At 42.1% G+C, this 22,125-nt stretch overlaps 1 protein-coding gene across 1 annotated transcript in view; it reads right to left on the bottom strand.

Annotated features, from left to right (window-relative positions):
- LOC144799978 (cytochrome P450 4B1-like) overlaps window positions 1-22,125 on the bottom strand; it is a 549,397-nt gene that overhangs the window by 125,181 nt on the left and 402,091 nt on the right. The gene's annotated exons all lie outside the window — the stretch shown is intronic.

The raw sequence follows: 22,125 nt of genomic DNA, 5'->3' as shown, positions 1-22,125 counted from the left end.
TAGCTGTTTTGCAAGTTTCTTTGTCATCAGCAGCCACCAGAAGATCATCGACATATTGTACTAAAGCAGAACCAAGAGGAAGTACGAAGGAATCTAACTGGCTTTTTAATGCTTGACTGTAAATGGATGGGCTTTCACAATAGCCTTGTGGAGCGCGTTTAAACCTAAAGCTTCGTCCTCCTAGAGAGAAACCGAAGATATCTCTGCTTTCTTCGGCTATCGGAATGCTGAAAAAGGCATTTTTCAAGTCGACAACCGAAAACCATGCTGCTGTAGCAGGAATCAACGTTAACAATGCAGTAATGTCTGGTACCACAGGAAACTGTGGAATCACAATTTTATTAACCTCTCTGAGATCAATTACAAACCTATATACTGGAGGTTTTGTAGGGTCAGTTCGTTTCAAAATAGGCAGTACAGGACTATTACAGACATTACCTCTGGTTTCTTCTATAACGTCTTTCTCAATCAGATCATGCACTATCAGTAGGAGCGCACGCTCACCTTCACTAGAGATTCTGTATTGTGGAATTCGTGGAAGTTTGACATTTGCTTTCAAAGTTACTACATAGGGTGGAATTTCCAATAGACCTACATCATTAGGACCAGTCGCCCAAAGAGTATCAGGGAGTGAACGCAGCTCTGGTGGGAGCGCATCCATCGACAAGTACATCGGAGAGATTATTCTTTTACCCAACGTAAGCTGTACTCCTGCTGGAGAACAGTACAATGTCGCGTACAGGCGTTTTAACAAGTCTAAACCAAGCAGATTTTCGTTACAACCTGTCGTCAAAATCAGGGGTGCTTTCAATTGACAGGGTCCAACAGAAATAGACAAAGGACCAGAAACAGGGTTGTGAACAGGGGCGCCCGAAAAACCTACTGAAACGTTTGTTGAGCCAGACAAAGGTGCGCCAGGGAGTTTCGCATGTATGATAGAACTTTTTGCTGCACCAGTATCCAACAGAAACGGTTCGACTATACCTGATGTTGCTTCTGCGACATAAGGCCCACTCTGATCTACTGGAACTGATACTACTCCCTCTCTTTGTCCATGGCTGTCCTAGTACTCACTTTGCTGAACTTCCTCACTAGCTTCATAATAGTCTTCAACATGATATTGTGGAGACCTATTCTGTTGGGCAGATTGTCCATTTCGCTGGTCGAAATAATTAGAAGGGCGATCACTCGTCTGCGGAGGCATAGCACCTCGTCCTCGACCTCTAGAGTTTTGCATAGAACTACCACGACCTCTCTGAGCTGCCGCAGCATTATTTTGTGCCCGAACTGGACACTCATTTTTGTAATGACCTTCCACTTTGCAATAAGCACATTGATTCCATTGGTATTGTGGTCTTTGAAAATTATATTCCGTTCTTTGATATGACCCTTGCTGCATATTAGTCTGATTCGTGCGAGGCGGATAAGCTTGCTGTAAAAGTACTTTAGTTTTTAAATCTTTCGTCTTTTTATCTGATTTTTCCTTCTCTTCTTTATCCCTATTTTCATAGTACTGGGCAGTCGCAAGTATTTGCGCAGTCGTAGAGACAGCCCACGCACTTTCAGAATTCTTTAATTTACCACTAAGTTCTGGTAACAGATTGTGCACAAATTTATCAACAAATAATCTCTGGCCTCCTTCTGTGCTCATATCCTGACCACTATGATCCATGAAAGTCTCCTCGAATCTTGTGAAAAAGTCTGAGACGCTTTCGTCTTTCTTTTGTTTGCACGCGGACAATTTGTCCCAGTTAACGCGTAATGCTGGCATCAAGGTTTTCATTAAATCGATTATTCTACCAGGCAAATTAGCAATTAGGGGTTCTGGTTTGGAACCACCTATTTGTTGACCATCCGCTGCAATTATAGCTGCCCAGTCACCACCTAGGGCAACTGGATGATTCTCTTTACGAATTTTAGCCCAAATTGGTTGCGGTACTACATTACCAAATAGCAGATCTATGTCAGCAAGATTCAATACACAAGCTTCAACCGTTTGAGCCAACTCTTTGTAGTACCCTGCAGGATTTTTACGCGGATCTGGCAAGGCCTGTTTCACTGCTAATACTTCAGCTCGCTTCCATGGAATATGTATCCATACTCTCTGGAATTGTGCCGGAGCGGCTGCAATACCAAGGTTTACATTAGCTTGCACAGCTTCACGCCAAATTGGTGGAACCTCTCTCATTGGGTATTGACGATTTTGTTTCGTACTGCGTTTCCCTAACTCTCTTGGTGAACGAAGGGATGAGTCGGTTCTATAACTTAGAACCAGTTCCATCGCTTCTTTTATATTTTGTCCAACTATCATACCTGCAGCAAACTCTTTCTGAACATTAATTAATTCTTCTAGATTTGATTCAGGGTCATCCTCTTCCAATTCCTCACGTAGAAGGAAACACATTTCATCGAACACATATCGTTGTGTCGGTTCATTCCATTGCATAAATGTATCTAATACATCTCGTACATTATATCTTCCAACTTTTGAAACCCATCTAAGAGCAGTGGAATCTAATATTCCTCTTTCTTCAGTACTGGGAAGCTGACTACGCCTCTGTACAGAGTCAGAGGTAGGAGTCTTAATCAGAGTTTTATAGAAGGGAGATAGAATATTAGAGACAGAATCAGTGATTCTCCGACGAACAGAAAGCGGAGTCATAATATTAGCAGAGGCAGTAAATAGAGTAGCAGTTGGAACAGATAGATTAGGAACAGTAGGAGTAGCAGGAAAAATAGCTTGTGAAGTAGCAGGTGTGAGCGACACAGGCATAGGTAAAGAAGCCGGCAACCCTAGAAGAGGGGTTGTCGAAGGAACATTAATATTGACCACAGGAGGTACAGGAACTTGATTCAGGGGAGCGGGAACACCAGGTTGTCCAGCAACCGGTAATTGAACATTCGGTATAGGTGGAGCCGTAGCACCCTGTGCATACGGTGGGGGTGATCGTAACAAGTAAGACAACAGGGGATCCTTTTCAGGGTCCTCTACTATCTTAGCCGTACTCGATGGTAAAGCAGGATAGCACTTGTCTATCGCTAAATTACGCTCTCTATTGGCCACCTCCATCGCTTTTTCAGACTCGTTGAGTTGCAGCTGTCTAGCAGACTGTTCTAAAGTCAACTCTTGCTCTTTCTGTTCTTTCTTCAACTTTTTAATTTCTCTCTGTTTAGATTCTTTTCGCCAATAACGGAAAGAATCAAACATTGCCGGCCGGGCTTTCTTCTTAAACAACCTTCTTTCTAGATTATCGAGAACTTCAGGTTCAAAACTACCATGTAGTGGCCAACTAAGGACACCATCTTTCTCTGTGAAGCGGATCCATACCTCGTTATAAGAGATAGGGCCCACACCAAATTTGCAATATAGATCATAAAGGGGAGTTCCAATCGGAGGAACCAAACACGAGTCCTCCAACTGGGAATCACTGTTGCAACTAAAACAAGACAACATACAATTTTTCCGACTTACCATTTTATAATCCGGAACACAAAACAAACAAGACACAAACAGAAAAGATGCGCACTCGAACCAAGAACTTAGGCCTACCAGAACTGACAAATGTATCGATACCTGAACTGAACAGAATGATTATCGTAACCAGAATAACCAGTGATAATCTTACAGAACTGAACTGAACTGAGAACTAAAAGGATTATTCAAACACGAGCAACCCTCACAAAATACTTAACTGAGGTACTGAAGACGTCACCAAGGAGAAACCCGTCACGTCTCGCCGTACTAAGGACTGCACCTCGGGTCCAAGACAGGGCGACGGTCAAGGCAACGGACCACTGCAGCCGTCTGAACGGGAACCCTCGTGGAAGAGAACGTCGGGGCCACTTTTGCGATATGCCGGGATCGATGAAGTGGGGCGCCTCCCTCTGAAATCTTCACACGAAGCTCCTCGAACTCTTCAGGCTTTTGGACCGGTACCGAATGACGTCGCCCCACGTTGGGCGCCAATTGGAGTTCTGGACTTTTTGGTTCCGTCCAGAGGTGTCAGGGACAACACCCGAAGACCCCGGAGTTCAACCTGTCTCGGTGCACAAACAAACAGAAACACGGGCTTCTCGATGGTGGCGTCAAAGACCAAAGGTTTATTACTGCAGGGACACAGAAGTCACAGAAACTGCACACGGGCAGTGTCTAGGAGCCTGTTCAATTTGTACAAAGAGGGTTGTTCCTTATATACTAAATATTCTGCTCGGGGCAAATTCTTTACATGTTACCACAGTTCTAAACATTCGTGTCTTAAACAATAAATATTTGGCGTTGCACAGGAATCGTCAACAGTATCTGATGTCAAAACATTACGAATGAGGGGTTCCCACTAGTCCATCATAATCCTATGTCAATTCTTCATTCAAGACCCGGACCGCCTCATCGTAAATTTCGTTACCTCCCCCTAATAAAGGCCCAGAAGGAAAAGAGCAGAGCCAGGTGTGGAAGATAGAAAGACAGGATAAGAGATGTTTGTGGGTCGTAAATGGGCACGGTTACCAGCTTCGGCCGCCTAATCATGATCAGGCCAACGAACACAAGAACCAGTATAGCAGGACTGGCCTCAGGCTGGGGAGGCAGCTCTTGCCGAGTCATGCTGCCACAGCGTTGCTGGCCTAAGGTGCACGTGTCACTCGCAAGGTGAATCGCCGGCTAAAGCCTACGTGTCCTTAAATGAAAAGAGGTCATTGTGTGTCCATTGACTATGTGAGGGCAAGGAATACAAAATGGCTTCCGTGTTCTAAGATGGATACCATGGGTAGAACAGAAATGTGTTTGTAACTGGAGTGCTCTTGCTCGTAGCATAGCGAAAACACCAGGATATACTAAATGGATCATTTGCGGTCCACTGATACCAAAATTATGTATTTACGACAATGTTACAAACACGAGTAAAATCGTCACGGAACCTCAGCTTATTCCATCATTCCTTACAGGTGGCTCTTCAAACGTGATGAGTCTTTCTGTTTGAACTTCTTGGATTGTAGCTAGAAGATGGCATCTGCTACAGTGGAGTCCATGAGGCCTACTGTTTAGTATCGGCCACATAGTGTGGTTATTAGGTCAATTGAGACAAATCTTTTCTCCTTTTTTCTGGCAAGAGGCAGAAGCAGCACTGTTCTTGTTCTGTGTACTGCAAGGACTGGTACAGTTTTTCTGTACGAAGGTCCAAATTCCTTTTTGTCTGCAATTTTCTCTCTGACCAGATCCCCGACTTTTGGGATCCAGACAGGTCTTGCCATGAGTACCTTGACTTCCTCAGTGGCACTCTGCTTTAGATGGATATTGCTTTGTTTTGTCCTGGATTCATTTAGATCCTGTGAAACAGCCAAACAATCATGGATATCAAATGGTTTTTCATCTGCCACTGCGCCTTCACAATCAAGATCAGGTACCCACATTTGTGTCCCAAAGAGGACCTCATATGGAGTGACACCCTCTAGAGAGTTTCTTGGCTGGTTGTTTAACACCCGCTATACCCCATAAAGGCGTTTGACCCAACTACCCCCCTTGTCTAATACCCTAGCTGTTAAAGATTACTTTAAGTCCCGTTTTTTCTCTCCACAACCGCATTTCCCTCAGGATGGTACATAGATGAGAACTGCAATGCTACGCCCATTCCTTCCATGGCCTCCTTCTAAGCCTGTGAGCCAAACGCAGGGCCGCGGTCAGAATGTAACCTACTAACTGCGTATGTGCAGATAAAGACTCGCAAATCGTTTATAACAGTTCGAGTTTCAGCCGAGCACTGAGGCCATACCCATAGGAATCTTGAGCAGGAATCCACTGCAACCATAATATATTTGTAAGCCATATCCGTTTGTAAGGTGCCGCAGTGGTCCAAGTACACACACACAAGAGGTTTGTCTGATTTTAATAATGGCGTCTGTGCCTGGTGTGCAACAGTGGAGCCTTTCATCTGCTGGCAGATGTCGCATTTCAAGACATAGTCTTTAGTTTGCTTAGTTAACCCTGGCCACCAATAGCGCTGTTTCAGAAATACTTGCTGTAATGCTTGTGTGTGCAGAGCCCAAACCCTTGTGTGCAGCTAGTGTTAAACCATGCCTACAATCCATATTTAGTATTACTTTATCCCCCACTCCAGGAATCTGAGCCTATGGAATGTTTTGTGCATCTAACTTGTAGGGGTATTTGAATGGAACATTTTTAGGTACTGTTGAGTTGCCTTTGCGTGAAGCGATGACAGCTATCATAATATATATCTGTCTATTCTCGTTTTTGAATGAGTGAACAGCTACAGAAGCAGTGCGAACAGCACCCTTTGCAGCTTCATCAGCCAATGAATTCCCTGCAATGTGAACGCCATCACGTTGATGCCTCAGTGTATGGATCACGTGAGTCCTCTGTAGCTCGGCTTCTAACTCTGCTTCCTGTTCCTATAGCATTTTATGCTTAATTGTGCCACCTTTTGCATCTTTGAGCCCGTTTTGTTCCCAATGTTGTAAGTACTCATTGTACGACTGCACACAGTAAAAAGAATCACACACGATTAGTGTGGGGAATTTGTGATCCGTATTTGCGAGTGCCTGTATCAGTGCTTTTATTTCTGCCAACTGTGCCATGCAGTCTCCTAGAGATTGCGTTTTTGTGCAACTAGGATGTAACTTGTCATCACGTATGCAACCTTTAACGATAGCACATGCCGAAAAATATTGCTGCTTACGTTCTATGGCCGGTTGCGCAGATCCGTCAGTATAAATAATATATTCCTACTGACCGAGAGGCAAGATTTCATTTGGTAGAGGATATTCTTGGTCGTTTTGCAGGAATGCTTCTGTTTTTAAACTTGGATCAAACCTGAATTCAACGTCTGTTGCAGTTAGAGAATTAGCCCATTGTCTCCAACTTGAATGTAACGCTTTCGCATTTGGGATGTTGGCATTTGTAGCAGCTTCTAAAGCCGGTATCGGGGTTACAACACTAGTGCGTTTCCCCTGAACCAGTGCCCTTCCTCTTGCTACAGATTTTTTCAGTTGAAGTGAAACACATATCTGCATTTTTGTACAGATGTCATTTGTATGCGATTGGTACTGTTCGCCTTCATTGAAGGTCAAATAAGTGTACCCGCATTGACCCGCAATTATACGGATCAACAAGTGGCGTACGTTTACGGATGTTTATAAGTGTTTGGAAGCAATCATGTCTTCCTGGAGTGAACGAAGAATATGAGTATGTTCTTGTGTCCAATTTCTGGCTGAAAAGTCAGGTTTTATTAAGTCGTAGAAAGGTTTTGCTCTTTGTGCGTAATCTAAAATGTATGTTCTGCCGAAGTTTAGGAATCCTAGTATTGATTGTAAATTTAATAATGATTTTAGAGGCTGGAGCAGGGCACACTTTTCTAAAAAGTTTGTTGCCAGACTTTTCCCTTCACTTGACAGTTCGTATCCCAAAAATAGGACATTGAGGTGAGCTATTTTTTTTTGTTTATGTTGTAAATCTTTTTATTAACTTTGCTCAGTGACTCAGCAAATACACAACAATGTATAAATGGCATGTGCAAGGATAACAACACAGTCCGCCCTTGAAAGCAAATGATACAGTGTCATACAACAACAATGCTTATCAGTCCTGTCCCGCCCCCCTCTCTGAGCTCTGTATTTGCGCCAGGGACCCCAGACCTTCCTCCATTTCTTTGCACAACCCTTAGCCTTGTAGACAGTCTCCCCCGCCCTCTGACACCAGTCCAGGTCTCGCTGCCACTGGTCGCATTGTGGAGGCTCCCGCGCCCCCCATAAGCAAGCAATATTCCTCTTAGCCTCTCCAGCCGCCAGGGCCAGCCATATCTCAGTGTAGCGTGACCAGTCCGTCTGACCCTTAATCAGAAGCAAGAAGCACCCAGGGTCCACCGGGACCAGTGAGCCTACTACTGTTGCCATCGTATGTGCCACCCTTGTCCAGAACTGCACAATGTACGGACCGTCCCAAAGAATATGGAAAAAGGAGCCCTCCCCTCGACACCCCCTGGCACACAGCGGGGACAGACTCCTACCCCAAACAAACAGGTGAGTGCGCGGGTAATACACCCGATGTAGGATTTTTAGTTGATCCAGGCGGAAACTAATCCGAATCGCCACCTCGCGGGAGCTTTGCAGGGCGTCCTGCCAATCATCGTCCTCCAGGTCTCCAATATCTTCCGCCCATCTAGCCCTCAGGGACACCAATGGATCAGGCATATTATGTATACGTTTACGGTAAATAGTGGCTGTGGGTTTCTCGAAAATGGGGTCCAGCAGGAACCTGTCTTCCATGGGCGAGTACTCTGGGACCAAGGTGTCTGCACCTATATGCGTGCGCAGGGCATGTACTAAGCGGAGGTAATGGTAGTTCTGGGAGTCACGCATTTGATACTCGGTTTCGAGATATTCGAAGGTCCTAGGGGCTCTCCCCTTCCAGACATCCCCAAGATAGTCTATCCCTATCAGTTTCCATCCCCTAAAACCTGATAGCCATTTCACCTCCGTCAGCAGATCTCCGGTCCAAAGCTGGTCCTCCTCGTTACAGTACCCTCCCACCCTAAGTATTTATTAGCCTCCCTCCAGCATTGAACCACCGCCCCAGTATGCGAGGGCAGATCTTTGCGCAGCTTCCGCGAGTATAACAGGGGCTCGCAATTACCCTCCGGCATGACATACCTATCAACCCTATAGGCCGGGTCCGATCTCTCCCCGTAAATCCAGTCATTGATGACCAGCAACTGAGAGGCCCAATAGCACAACTGCATGTCCGGGAGGGCCAGCCCACCTTCGTACACCTCCCTTGTGAGCTTACGTAGTGAAATTCTCAGATTTCTCCCATCCCATAACAGGGTTCTCAAGGCCTGAGATACCCGTTGAAACACCCCGCTCGGGACCGGGTATGGTGTGTTTTGCAGGATATAGAAGAGGCGCAGGAGGCGGGGAGCGCCAGCATTTTAAAAAGCGTGGCGCGCCCCATTAGGAAAAGAGGGAAGGACCTCCAGTGGGTAACATCCGAGGTCAACCGTGCCAGGAGCGGCTCAAGATTCTGGACGAAGAACTCAGACCTGTCTGTTGCATTCTTATTTATAGACATTTCCCTTTTAATATAATATTCTTTCCCTGTACATATTTCCCTTTTAATAGAATGTATATTCATTGCTGCACATGCACACTGTGTAATAGATTCCATTTAGAATTGTTATGATCTGAAGTAGAAAGGGTTGAGAAAGCTACATGTAACCTGGAGAATGGAAGTACTGTGCTGCATCTGAATAAACCTTGGACTTTCTTATCTGGATTTATTTCATCTGTTTTACAATTTTTGGCGACGAGGGTATCTGGTACCTACTACTGCAGCAGCACAGGTGTGGTACACCTGATTTGGACCTAATTTGGATTACTTATGGAATTTTAACCTATTTTAGACATTTTAAAATCGTTGAAGATTTATCACTTCTGCAAGGAAAAAGTTCTACCAACAATCTATACTGAAGAATTGGTGACTTTTGTCTTTCTTGGCATAATATATACAACTGGTTTTTATTTTTTCTGCACAACGTTTGATTGGCAACGTTTTGATCTGGAGACTGCACTGGTGTGGGCACTGCGTGTTATTGAAACTACGAGGTTCCTGAGTTTCTACTCAAGAGTTTTATAAATTTTCAAGCATTTGAGCAGATGTTTACCTTCAATTCCTGTTTCAACGGATTAATTTTCACACGCGACGAACGAAGGGTGCCCATGGGACAGAATCTCTGTGCGCTTAGTTGAAAAGCGTAGTTGCCGTAGTTACGGTTGATTCTGTGCCTCTGATTCTCCATACGCTTGGTTGTAAAGCGTAGTTGCCATAGTTTCAGTTGTATAATGCTGCACGCATCGAACGTCACGTCAAATTACGTGAAAGCGGCCATATTTTTTTATATCGGTACCAGTGAATTTTCTCTTCAGCAAGTGCCGCACTTCTAATGTGCTTTGGAAATAAAGGTACTGTTTTTAACACATTTCCAAAGTACAAACTAAACTAACTTATTAAATGACAAAATAAAACTCCACGATCTTTACAACAATCTAATTGAACTCTATTAGAAGATCGTGTTCATTGGAAGTGGAACATTTGTATCGGTGATCACCAATTGTGGATTTCATTTCTTGAGTCCAACATTTACAGCTAGATGATTTTTTAACGGGTTTGAGAGCTTTAGTGGTTTCATGCAATTTTGGAGCAATGACAGATGAAATGATTAGGGATCAAATTATCGTTAATGTTAAAAGCAAGAAAACGCAAGAACAGTTTTAGGTAATCCTACTTTATTAGAAAGTATCTCCACTGCTAAAGCTTTTGAGCAATCTAACAAATGGATGAAAACTATCGAGGAAACGAGCACTAAAAGTAACAAGAGTGATAAACTAAGTGAAGAAGTATGTGCGATGAACAATGTTACTAAAGGTTTTCAAAATTATAGAAATGTATCGCGAAATCGTATTGTATGTTTTAGATGTGGGAGTTACAATCACGTAGCTTCCTTCAAGTTTTGTCATGCTTTGGGAAAAGAGTGTAACAGGTGTGGCAAAATTGGTCACTTTTCCAAATCCTGCAGAGAAGACAAGAAGAAAATTGGAGACAAAAGTAGTTACTATAAAAAAGGGGAAGTCTCTTGTGTGAGAGATGACACTGATTTTGGGTCTAGTTTATCAAGGTGTGAGCACATTGGGTCTGATGAATTTCTTAAGGAAAGAGGAATGATTGTGTCATTAGTGAGTTTAGGGTCACTTGAGGAAGATGTTTTAAACTCTCCCAAATGTATAGTTAGATTTAAAGATGTTGAGCTTGAGCTTATGGCTGATTCCGGGTCTCCTTGGACCATTATAACGGAAGAATATTTTGATGAGAAGTATGAATCTAAAATTTCTAAAAGTGATTTATGCCCTCCTGATGTAATGGCACACGGTTTCAATGCTTCTAACATCGATTTCATTGGTTACATTGCTTCCACCATATATTTTAAGGATCAGTCTGCTTACATCAAATTATATATTGTAGTGAAGGGTGTGAATGTTCTGGGCTGGCGTGATCAATTCAAACTTAACATCATGTTGAATCCACGCAGCAAAGATCCGGTTATGGTGTTGAGAGATGAGTGTGTTTCAGATGAAAGAGTTATGTTTGTGGAGGAGGGTAAAGCTTGAGAGATACTATCCAGTGAGTTTTCTGGAGTTTGTTCAGATAAATTAGGTAGATTAAGCGGTTTCACTCATGTTATCAAACTCAAACAACGAGCTGAACCAGTTGTACAAAAACTTAGACCTGTACCACTAAATGTTAGAGAAGAGTTAAGTGATACACTAAATGATATGTTAAAAATGATGTCATAGAAGAAATAGAATCCTCAGAATGGGTTTCGCCAGTAGTTTTGGCACGCAAACCTGATAAGTCTTTGAGACTCTGCATAGATTTGAGGGCTTTGAATGCGAACATAGTAGTAGATTGTCATCCGCTGCCGAATATCAATGAAGTGGTGAGTATGCTCGGTGAGGCTGTTGTGTTTTCTACTTTGGATCTGAGGTCTGCGTATCACCAGGTGGTGTTGGCAGAAGAATCGCGCCATCTTACAGCATTTATCACGCCTCAGGGGTTATACCAATTCAAACGGATGCCTTTTGGGCTAGCATCGGCAGCCTCAGTTTTTCAGAGGTCGAGGTATCATATTTTTAAGGACATGAGTAACTACATAAAGTGTTTTCAAGACGACATCCTAGTGTTTTCTAAAAGTGATGAAGTACACATGGAACATCTTAGGAATGTGTGTAAAAAGTTGAGTAATGTTGGTCTTACTATTAAGAGTAAAAAGTGCAAGTTGTTCCAAAAAACTATAGAATATTTAGGACATACTGTGTCTGGAAAAGGGGTTGCTCCAAAGAAGTCGTTAGTTGATGCGATTCTGAAAGCTCCAGCACCTGATTGCAAAGATAAATTGTTATCATTCTTAGAGCTCTGTGAATATTATAGTAAGTTTATAGTTGGTTTTGCAACTAAAATGGATCCTTTAAGAGAATTAACCAGGAAAAATGTAGAATTTGTGTGGAGTACTAAGCAACAAAATGCTTTTGACAGTATTAAACTTGACATGGAGTCAGCTCCTACGCTTAAGCCTTTTTGTTTGAACAAACTTTGTGTTCTAACGGTGGATGCTAGTCTTTATGGTTTGGGTTGTGTGCTTTCACAACGTTCGGGTAAAGAAGATTGGAATGTTGCCTTCGCATCTAGGACTTTAAATCTCACTGAAAGACGGTATGCTGTGATCGAAAAGGAGTTGTTAGGATGTGTATGGGCTGTTCAGCATTTCCGGAATTATATTTGGGGTGCAAGGTTTTTAATACGTACAGATCATAAGCCGTTAGTAGGTATTCTTTCACCTGGTGGAGGTTTAAGTGCGACTGCTCGAATTGCTAGATTGATGTCGCGGTTGCAAGAATACAGTTTTGACATAGAATATGTACCTGGTAAACTCAATGTGACTGCAGATTGTTTGTCAAGATTACCGTGCCCCAGTGTAAATGGTGATGAAGATGTAGAAGTTGTGGTCAGTATTTCTGATTTGTTGGCTGAAAAATTGAGTGTGATTTCAGAAGAATTGTGGGTGAAAAGTATGAGTGAGGATGATATCTTATGTAAGGTGAGAGAATATGTCAATTCGGGTTGGCCTTTTAAAGAGTTGATTCCAGCTGAAGTTATGCCTTTTTACAATGTTGCTGATGAGTTGGCCATAGAGGGAAATTTGTTATTCAGAGCTGGAAAATGTATTCCACCTTGTGCGGTGAGGAATGTGATATTACAAATGAGTCATGAATGCCACATGGGAATGTCGTCCATGAAAAGATTAATTAGATCAAATTTCTGGTGGCCAGGAGTTGATAAGTTTGTAGATAGGTTTGTTAGAGAATGTCCTGAGTGCATTGAAAGTGATAAAACATGTAAATGTGATCTGGCACCTTTGACTCCTGTGAAGTGGCCGGATCATCCGTGGCAGAAATTAGGGATTGATATTGCTGGTCCATTTAATTTTTTGCCGCAAGAGTGTAGGTATGCAATTGTTACTGTTGATTATCACTCCAAATGGCCTGAGGTCAAACTGGTACCTCATCCTAACACTGAAAGTGTTATTTTGTTCCTGAGAGAGATATTTTCTTGAGAAGGATTCCCAGAAAGTATAGTATCTGATAACGGTGTACAGTTCAAATCTTTAGAGATGTTGGAGTTTTTGCGCACTTATGGTATAAAACATTGTACCACTGCTTTGTATGAACCACAAGGAAATGGATTATTTGAGAGATATAACAGGGTTCTCAAACAAGATATTTTATGGGCACGGAAGTTTGGGGGAATGTGGAAAGAGAAATTGAGAGAAAAGTTATGGTTGTACCGGATAACACCTCATGCTACAACAGAAGTGTCACCTTTCCGCCTACTAAAAGGTAGAGATCCTGTATCTAATTTGTGCCCTTGGTGGTTTAAGAAGAGTGTTGGTTATCACATGGTTGAGGTGAATGTCAAGGATGTGGCTGAGAAAGTGAAACTTAAACAAAGTAAATACAAATGTGATTATGATTCTAGAATGAGAGTCAAACAACCTACATTTATGGTAGGTGATGTTGTCAGGATCCGTAAACCTGGTTATGTTACCAAAGGTGAGACAAAGTTTGGTAAGCCTATGAAGGTTATGAAAGTTTATCACAACAGCATTGTTACACAAGATGGCAAGAGATGGAATGTTAGAAGGGTATCCAAGTGCATATCTTAATATCTTGATATTTCTATTATGTTCTGTAGTGTACCTTTTATATGAGTTAGATTTTTTAAATGTTTTACTTACCATTCTATTTTCTTTAGGGGGAAAATGTGTTGCATTCTTATTTATAGACATTTCCCTTTTAATATAATATTCTTTCCCTGTACATATTTCCCTTTTAATAGAATGTATATTCATTGCTGCACATGCACACTGTGTAATAGATTCCATTTAGAATTGTTATGATCTGAAGTAGAAAGGGTTGAGAAAGCTACATGTAACCTGGAGAATGGAAGTACTGTACTGCATCTGAATAAACCTTGGACTTTCTTATCTGGATTTATTTCATCTTTTTTACACTGTCCCTAGTGATGTACACCCCCAGATATTTAAATTCTTCCATAACTATCGACGCTGGACACCCTGACAGGACTCTTGGAGGGGGACTCGACAGTGGGTAAATCAGAGATTTGGCCCAATTGATCGTGTAACCGGAGTAAGTGCCAAAGAGTTCAAAAAGATGGAGCGCCTGCGCCATTGAATGGTATGGTCGGGCCATGTAGAGGATGATGTCATCAGCATACAGGGATATACGCTCCTCCCACTCATCAGACAGGGCCAAGCCCCAAAAAGACCGTTCCCTCCGGATCCAGTGGGCAAATGGCTCCAAGGCCAAGGCAAAAAGGAGCGGGGATAGCTGGCATGAGGTGGGCTATTTTTGATTTTTTAAAGTTACATTTGTAGCCCTCAGTGGCAAATCCCATAATAATGGTGCTTACCCTGGTCAAGTGCCTCTCTAAGTCGTCGTCTGTTAAATAAATATCATCCACATGGAACAATGCTGCTTCATCTAATTTTTGAAGTAACTCTGATACTCTTGCTGAAAATTCCCCAGGGCTATTCTTATACCCTTGGGCGAGTCGACAAAATTGTTTCTGGGACCCTAATGCACTGAATGCAGTCAGATACCTGCTTTCAGGAGCTATATTTTGGCATAAAAATCCATTTGAGGTATCAAGTGTTGTTTTTTAGTTTTTGCGCACAATGTTATTCATTAATGCGGCACTATGTGCATTTTGGACAGCAAATGTCTTTGTGCATGAGTTTAAATGTCTGTAATCTAAAACTAGACAATATGCATTGTCGGGTTTAGAGACAGGAAACAAAGGATTGTTCATTGGAGATGTACATTTTTCAATGACCCGCTGGTATTCAAGTTGATCTAAGATCTCCCTGACCTGTTTTTTAGCTTCTTGCTTTATTGGAAATTGCCTCTGAGCAATAGGTGAAACTTTTAACAGGACCACATGATAGGTTGAGGTCTCATGCCACCCAGTGTGATTTTTTTACAATGCTGGAGCTTGGGCTACTGCCCACTCCCGTGCATATGCATGTTTAAGTTGAACGGGAACATGGTTGGAAAATGCAGGAAAAATTATACTTTCTCCCCTTGGGCACTCAATTACGAATGCCGGCGGCCAATCTTGTTCTGCTAACAGGATGTCAAAACCAGATGATAAGTTCTTCCAAAAAATACATTTTGCTTGTCCCTCTCCATCCGGAGTGTTATTTCATATAACTTATGTGGGACGCTCCCCTTGGTGTCTGGTGTTTTCACTGTGATGTAATCATTCAAGTCTGCTGTCACCAGAAATTCCTTCAGGTTCTGGTGAGCTATTGTTACTTCTGCCGCGCTGTCAAGCATCATCAGAGCCCATTCCCCGTCTGTTTCTTAAATTGAGGTTTTGAGTTTTGCTTATCTTCTTTTTTAGAAGTAAAGTCTTGAGCGCTTCTTGTCTCTGGACTGTGTGCGCTTCTGTCTATTTTCTGACCGTCCTTCTCTTTGAGAGCTTTTCTTCGAGCCCTGAAAGGAACAAGAGGAAAGTGTATCAGTATCCTGATACCTTTCAGGTTTCCTAAGATTATCCCTATTCCAAAGGTTGTACCTCTTTTTCAGAGGGCTCCTGAGGAGGAGACCTACCTCGGGACTGAGATCTCTTGTCTTTAGAGTTTTCTTTTTTATTATCCCACGTCTTTTTAGAAGAAGTAGGTGTCTGCATAGAAGTGTCCTTTTCGGGACTGCCCATTAGTTGAGGTTTTAAAGCTTCCCCCCCCCAAACAATCCCTGCCTAATTCTGTGTATGCAGTTTCAATTATTTTGGGTAGTTCATTCACCTGTTCTAGTGGAGAGTACTCCCATAGGCGTTGGCGGATTGACACTGATGCTGCTTCCCCTTAAATGTTAGCTAGTATTATGGCTGAGACCTGGTCTTAGTTATTTAATAACTTCATCCCTAAGTTTAGGGCAGGCTCTGCTATGTACTCATTCTGTATTTGTCTTAATACATCTGGTATTACTGCTAATGAAGGAATACCATGAGTTCTGGTATATATGGCAGCAAAGACTGTACCCCAAGAGGCACAATCCTCTAACTATGGTGTCATCCCCATGGGCATGCAGTGTTTTACAAATGTTGTTGTATTTGGGAATACTGCTTCTAACTGGGTTATTTTTTGAGCTACACAGAAAGGAATTTGTTTACATTTTGTGGGCAATTTACCCATTACCACATGTAATGTTTGTGGAGTAATTTTAGTATCTGTGCTCTGTGTAGGAGCTGCATTTGGTGTAATTACTGTTGGTTGGCTAGTGTCCTCAAGACGAAGTGTTTCATGTTTCTGTAAAGTTTTATTAACTCTTTGTGTTGAACAAGCAGTTCATCACATGGCATTGTGCCAATGTCAGGATGTGGTGCATAGGTCGCTAATATCGGCCATGTTGCTCCTGGTCTTCCTAAAGGACCAAGCCTTGCTCTTGTTCTTATGTGGGGTAGGGCACCATTAAAGCAGAAAATATGTTCCTGGTAGGTAAGTGGAATTTCAATCTCCTCAAACGGAGTGTAGACCTCTGGTGTCTCTTCATGTGTATAATAATGAAAAGTTTCTGTAACAGCATTTGCTGCTGGGAATGTAACCCAGGAAATCTTTGCGTGCCTCCATCACAAATATTACTACACAACCGCTGGGTGGTAACCCATGTTTGATGAGTCTAACTGTCAGAGTGTGTTGTAATTTGGCTGAAATTTGCATTGCATTGGCATGGTCTTCTTCAGACTGATTAAGTGCCTGTGCCAGATGGTCTATTTGGTTTAATGCTCCTTCTTCGTTAGCCATTGTGTATAGAACACAAACTATCTGACCAAGGAAATTAAGATAAGGTTTTATGAACAATTTTGGGGAAAAATTCCTTCAGGCTTGATTAACCAACTGCCAATAAATAGGATACTTCGCCTACTCAGCTGTGGTGGAGTTTTGTGCCCACCTACTCCAGACGTCTCTTTTTTTGTGAGTAGGGGTCTCTGAGAATAAGCATGACTGAGCTACTCAGATTCTACTGTTAAAAAAGTACCAAACCAAACATTGGTGGTGCCATATAGTATAGTTCCTATAGTACCCTCATGCGGGACCTGCGCTTTTGGTTAACATACACTGTGGGTCGGGTGGTAGACTGATTCTGTGCACCTCCACTGCGTATGTTAGCCATGTTTTGCATTAGCTAGCTCACAGTACCACTAGAATCTCATTTTATCCGAGAGATTAGTTTTTGGAAACCTCAGAACACAACAAACCATGATTCCTCAGATTCGTGGAAACAATGTACTACTTTTCACAAAGTCACTTGTGCTTTCTCATTTTGTCTCAGAAAGATACATGGAAGAAACAGTCGAGCGTGGTTACAATAAGTATTTATTGCACTGCTGTTCTTCTAGTGTCAAATATAGGTGCTGCTACAACTGTTATACAGTAGCAGAGATATAGGATCAGCAGTACAGCGAATACAAAAGAATAGTACAGTTCTACTATTTTGCAATAGTCAAGAACATATACATGAATATAAAATACATTCATAAAATAAACTGCATACTCCTAAGATGCCTGTCTAGATGTACATAAGTGTACCTAGCATGTGAGTAGGTGCGAAAGAGCTAATAAGCCTAGGAGCCAAGAATTTAGGATTTATTCGAACCCCATTACCTGAATAGTGAGAGTGTGGGACTTTGTCCCGGACTCGAGTTGGACACCCCGCGAGGGATGGTTAGACCACTGTCAGCTAGAGCGACTGCATGCGGGAGTTACAGCGTCTCTGGTCAGTGTGTCGGCCTTGAAGTCTCACTTCCCTCCTGACTACTGATAGCAAGAGGTGCTGTATTTATACAGTCCATGTGAGTGTGTTAGCTATTGTTTAGAATGAAGATGGCGGGGATTAAACCTTGTGTGTAGATAGGAGAGGTGAGGTATACCCCTGGGTAGTGTTTTCATAAATTATTCATATGTGCTAAGGATGACGTCTTAGCAATATCGTTTGGGAAAAATCCTCCCTCTGTATGGAACTAGGTGTAAGGTTTAGTCCATAAAAGGCGTCAGTCCTTATAATGGTTTATGTCCCTATAAGGCATTCTGTCCTTATTAGGAGTTATGGCCTTATAGGGCTCGTTCACATGAAATGAAGGGGAGATGATGTAGGGAAAGTGTATGATGTCCCCTGGACCTATATTAGGGTACCGATATGAAATATAACAGTACCCTATTGTTTAAATTTGGGACCCTCTGTCTGTGCTATCAGTTTTCTGGTAGCAGAGGTATGGTTACACTTTACACAAAGAACACAAAATAATTACCCAAGTTAGAATAAAATTCCTGAATCTTCAAATCCAGTGACCCGGAGTTGAGGAGCTGATAAGGTGCGATCTTCAAAGGCGATTGCTGTTTTGGAAGTATGAGTATCAATAGGATGATTTGACATCTATTGTAATGGTGTGTTTCATTGTATTATTGAGTTGAGAGTAAATGTATTGATGAATTAAGGTATTTATTGCTTATATATACAGATATTGAAGAGTTTCATACTCGTTGTAGTCTAAGATCTCAGGATACAGAGATAAGTATACATAGATAACATAAACCAAGCTAAGTGTAGAAGAAACTTAAAAGATATTGAGACCTATGCAGAAGACTCTTGAGTAAGCCAGTGCCAAATGGTATTTCTTGTTTTCAGGATTGTGGTGTAGAATTTGCTGTGTTTGAAAAATGTTAGTGGAGCCTAATTGCACATAGGGTGATTTCACGCTGGCAGAGATTTCACTTGCGATTGTGGAAATTCTTTTGTGTGGATGAATTACTATTGTTTTCTTTAGAAGAGCAAACAAGAATTAATATACGTTTTGTTTTGTTATTGTTATTTGAAAAAGTTTTATTGATTTGTGCAAGTACGAGAGAAAATGTAAAGGAGGGTGAAGTGCTGTGACAGGTGCGATCATAAGTCTAAGTGTTTCACGCTGAAATAAGTTGGTTATTGAGCTTTTGCGCTGTGATGGGGTGGTGACATCACTGTGTCCTGCTCTGATAGGTCAGTGTTCGTGTAGATTTCGCATTGATATTTGTTAACAGGATTTCGATATAATAACAACTGTGACAGAATTGAAGTATAGGAAATCTGGTGTTTGCAGAACATAATCAAAAAATGTAATTGAAGTTGTTTACTTTGCCACTTACCAGACACCTGAAAGCGTTAGAAGAATGTATAGGTTTTGTGAAGGGCGATGTTACAATTCCAGTACGGGAAGGTGAAAAGGCACCTCCTAAGGGTACGCCTGAACATGATATGACAAATGATTGGGGTTACATACATGTTTATGGCTTCATCAATGGTGCAAGATTACTGAGAAGGAAGGTTCATTGACATTTACAAAATATGGTAGCTTTGAGATTAGAGGTATTGAGAGATTGATAGAAAAAGTTGATGAAATGAAACTGCCCCATGACCTACACATTATGAATCCTTACACATGTGGGAAAAGGCTGCCAGAGAGAAGGAAATGGAAACGTTTCAGAAAAGAACATAAAGAGCAATGCATAACTATGTAGATGCTCAATGGGATGAAGGACAACAAAGATAGAGAAAAGCCATATTTGTAGGTACTAGATTATATCTAGTAATTTCTACAGAAATACAGAAGAAAGTGAAAACAAAAAAGCTCCAGAATAAAGATAAAGAGGAAAAAGAAACTGAGTCTGATAGTTATTCAGGGGATGATATTTCAGAAGAAATGTTGGCTCCACGACCCCCGCCTTATGATACAACCATTGATAATACTGAGAGTGTTGCCACAACGAGCAGTACAATAGCCACTGTCCCTGTAGAAACTAAGGTAGTACAGATTGAGAGACCCCTTCAAGTATTACAGAGTGCTCCACCACAAGTTGCCCAACCACAGACTTCTCCTCCACCTGTAGTAACTACACCTGTTATACATGGTCTGGTGCAAGCACCACAACCAGTAATTGAGCAGACAGTGCTAGACCACTTACAGATGCCCCACCTTAAAGCAGGTTCTCTTCTTCACTCGTTCTCTTCTTCACTGGCAGCCATTGAAGATATCTTAGGCTGGGCGTTGAGGGGGATCCAGATGGGAGATTTAGCAACAGCCTGGCTGCTGATTTTGCAGGACCAGAAGCCTGGAGAGGAGATCTACATTTATTGCTTTCAGCAGAGAATTGCTGTAATCCATATGACTGATAATCAATCCCTGTACTAACGGTTTCCTGGCTTCTAGCTGAATCCACTTAAACACTTTGCGCAGATTGCGCATAATGCCAAAACAGGAGCCAATTATGTGGTTAACCTGTTTTTTCATTGATAATTGGTTCTCAATTTGGATTCCTAGAATTTTCACTGTCTGCTTTGGGGCTGGGCAGGAACCGAAGTTTTGGGGTCACCAGTCATCAGACCAGTATTCATGTGCCTTACCAAAGAGTACTATCTCGGTTTTGCTCCCATTTAGTTGTAGGTGGTTAATGTTCATCCACCTATTTACATGGGCAATGCAATTCTTAAAGCCTGAATTTGTGTCCATTGGGTCAGGACCAAGGGTGATCAGAATCTGAGTGTCATCGGCATATGACACTACGTCAAAGCCGTAGGATCTGATCACCGTGGCTAGTGGGGTAATATAAAGATTAAACAACGTAGGGCTTAGAATTGAGCCCTGTGGCACTCCCATCTTGACAGGCCTGCTGCATGAAACTAAATTGCCAATATGTATTGTAGTAACTCAATCCGTTCAAGGATGCTATGGGAGATGGTGTCAAAGGCAGCTGATAGATCTAGCAGGACGAGAATGGATGACTGCCCTCTATCCAATGCTGGTCTGATGTTGTCTGTGACTTCTACCACCACTGTTTCGGTACTATGGGCGGCCCTGAAACCTGACAGTGAAGGATCCAGTAATCCATGACTCTCGAGATGGACAACGAGCTGCCAGTTGACCAGTGACTCGAGTAACTTCCCGAAATAAGGGAGCAGCGAGATTGGGCGATAGTTAGAAGTTTTGGGTTTGTTGTAGATTTTTTGGGAATTGGCCTGATTCTAGCTGCCTTCCATATCTTTGGGACCACTGATTGTGACAGTGACCTATTAAATAGATTGGTGAGACTGTCAAGAAGCACCGGAACAATTGTAGGCAGAAAACGTGGTTACACGGGATCTACTGGTGAGCCCGATTTAATTTTTAACATGGCTCTGTCTACTTCCTCAGGGTCGTATTGGGAGAATACCTCTAAGAGGGGGGAAAGGCCAGTAAGGGTTGTGTGGTATTTTTCCAGGGTGTTTGAATATTCATGTGGTGGAAAGGAGCTATGGATTGTGATAATTTTATCTTCAAAGAATTTGGAGAGAGAATCAGCCCAATCCTGTGAGACAGGTACACCTGTCTGAGCAGGAGGCATCATGAATTCTTTTAAGATGTCATAGAGTTCTTTAATGGAATTTTCAGCTTTTTCGATCTGGTTCAGGAGGAAGATTTTTTTACTTTGTCTGATATTTTCCATATAACTATGATGGACATTTTTATAGTTCTCACGGTCTATTTGGACTTTACTTTTCCTACATTTACGTTCTGCGTCCTGCAGGAGGTCTTTAATATTTGTAGTTGCTCTGTAAACCAAGGATCAGTTCTGGGCTTTATTTTGATCCTGGTGAGAGGAGCGATCGGATTCAGCGTAGTTGTTATTGCTCCCTCAAAGAGGGAGGCTAAGGTAAGCTGAGAAGGAGGTGGAAGTGACTTTCCGCCATGACCTTCTCCATATAATTTCACTCCTGATCTCATTTTTGATGGTCTAAGTTGGGATTGTGGACTTCAATAGGTCATGATCTGACCATAGAATAGGAGATGGTGGTTCTACTATGATATCTGTGATGTTAGTGAATAGTAAATCGAGTGTGTGGCCCGCAGCATGGGTGGAACCTATCACCATTTGAATTAACCCTAGGGTGCTCATATTGGTAGTCAACTGATTA

This window comes from Lissotriton helveticus, chromosome 1_2 (assembly GCF_964261635.1).
Source record: "Lissotriton helveticus chromosome 1_2, aLisHel1.1, whole genome shotgun sequence".
NCBI classification, from domain to species: Eukaryota; Metazoa; Chordata; class Amphibia; order Caudata; family Salamandridae; genus Lissotriton; species Lissotriton helveticus.
The sequence above is the reverse complement of the archived record's forward strand: the minus strand, read 5'-3'. Positions and strand labels throughout refer to the sequence as shown.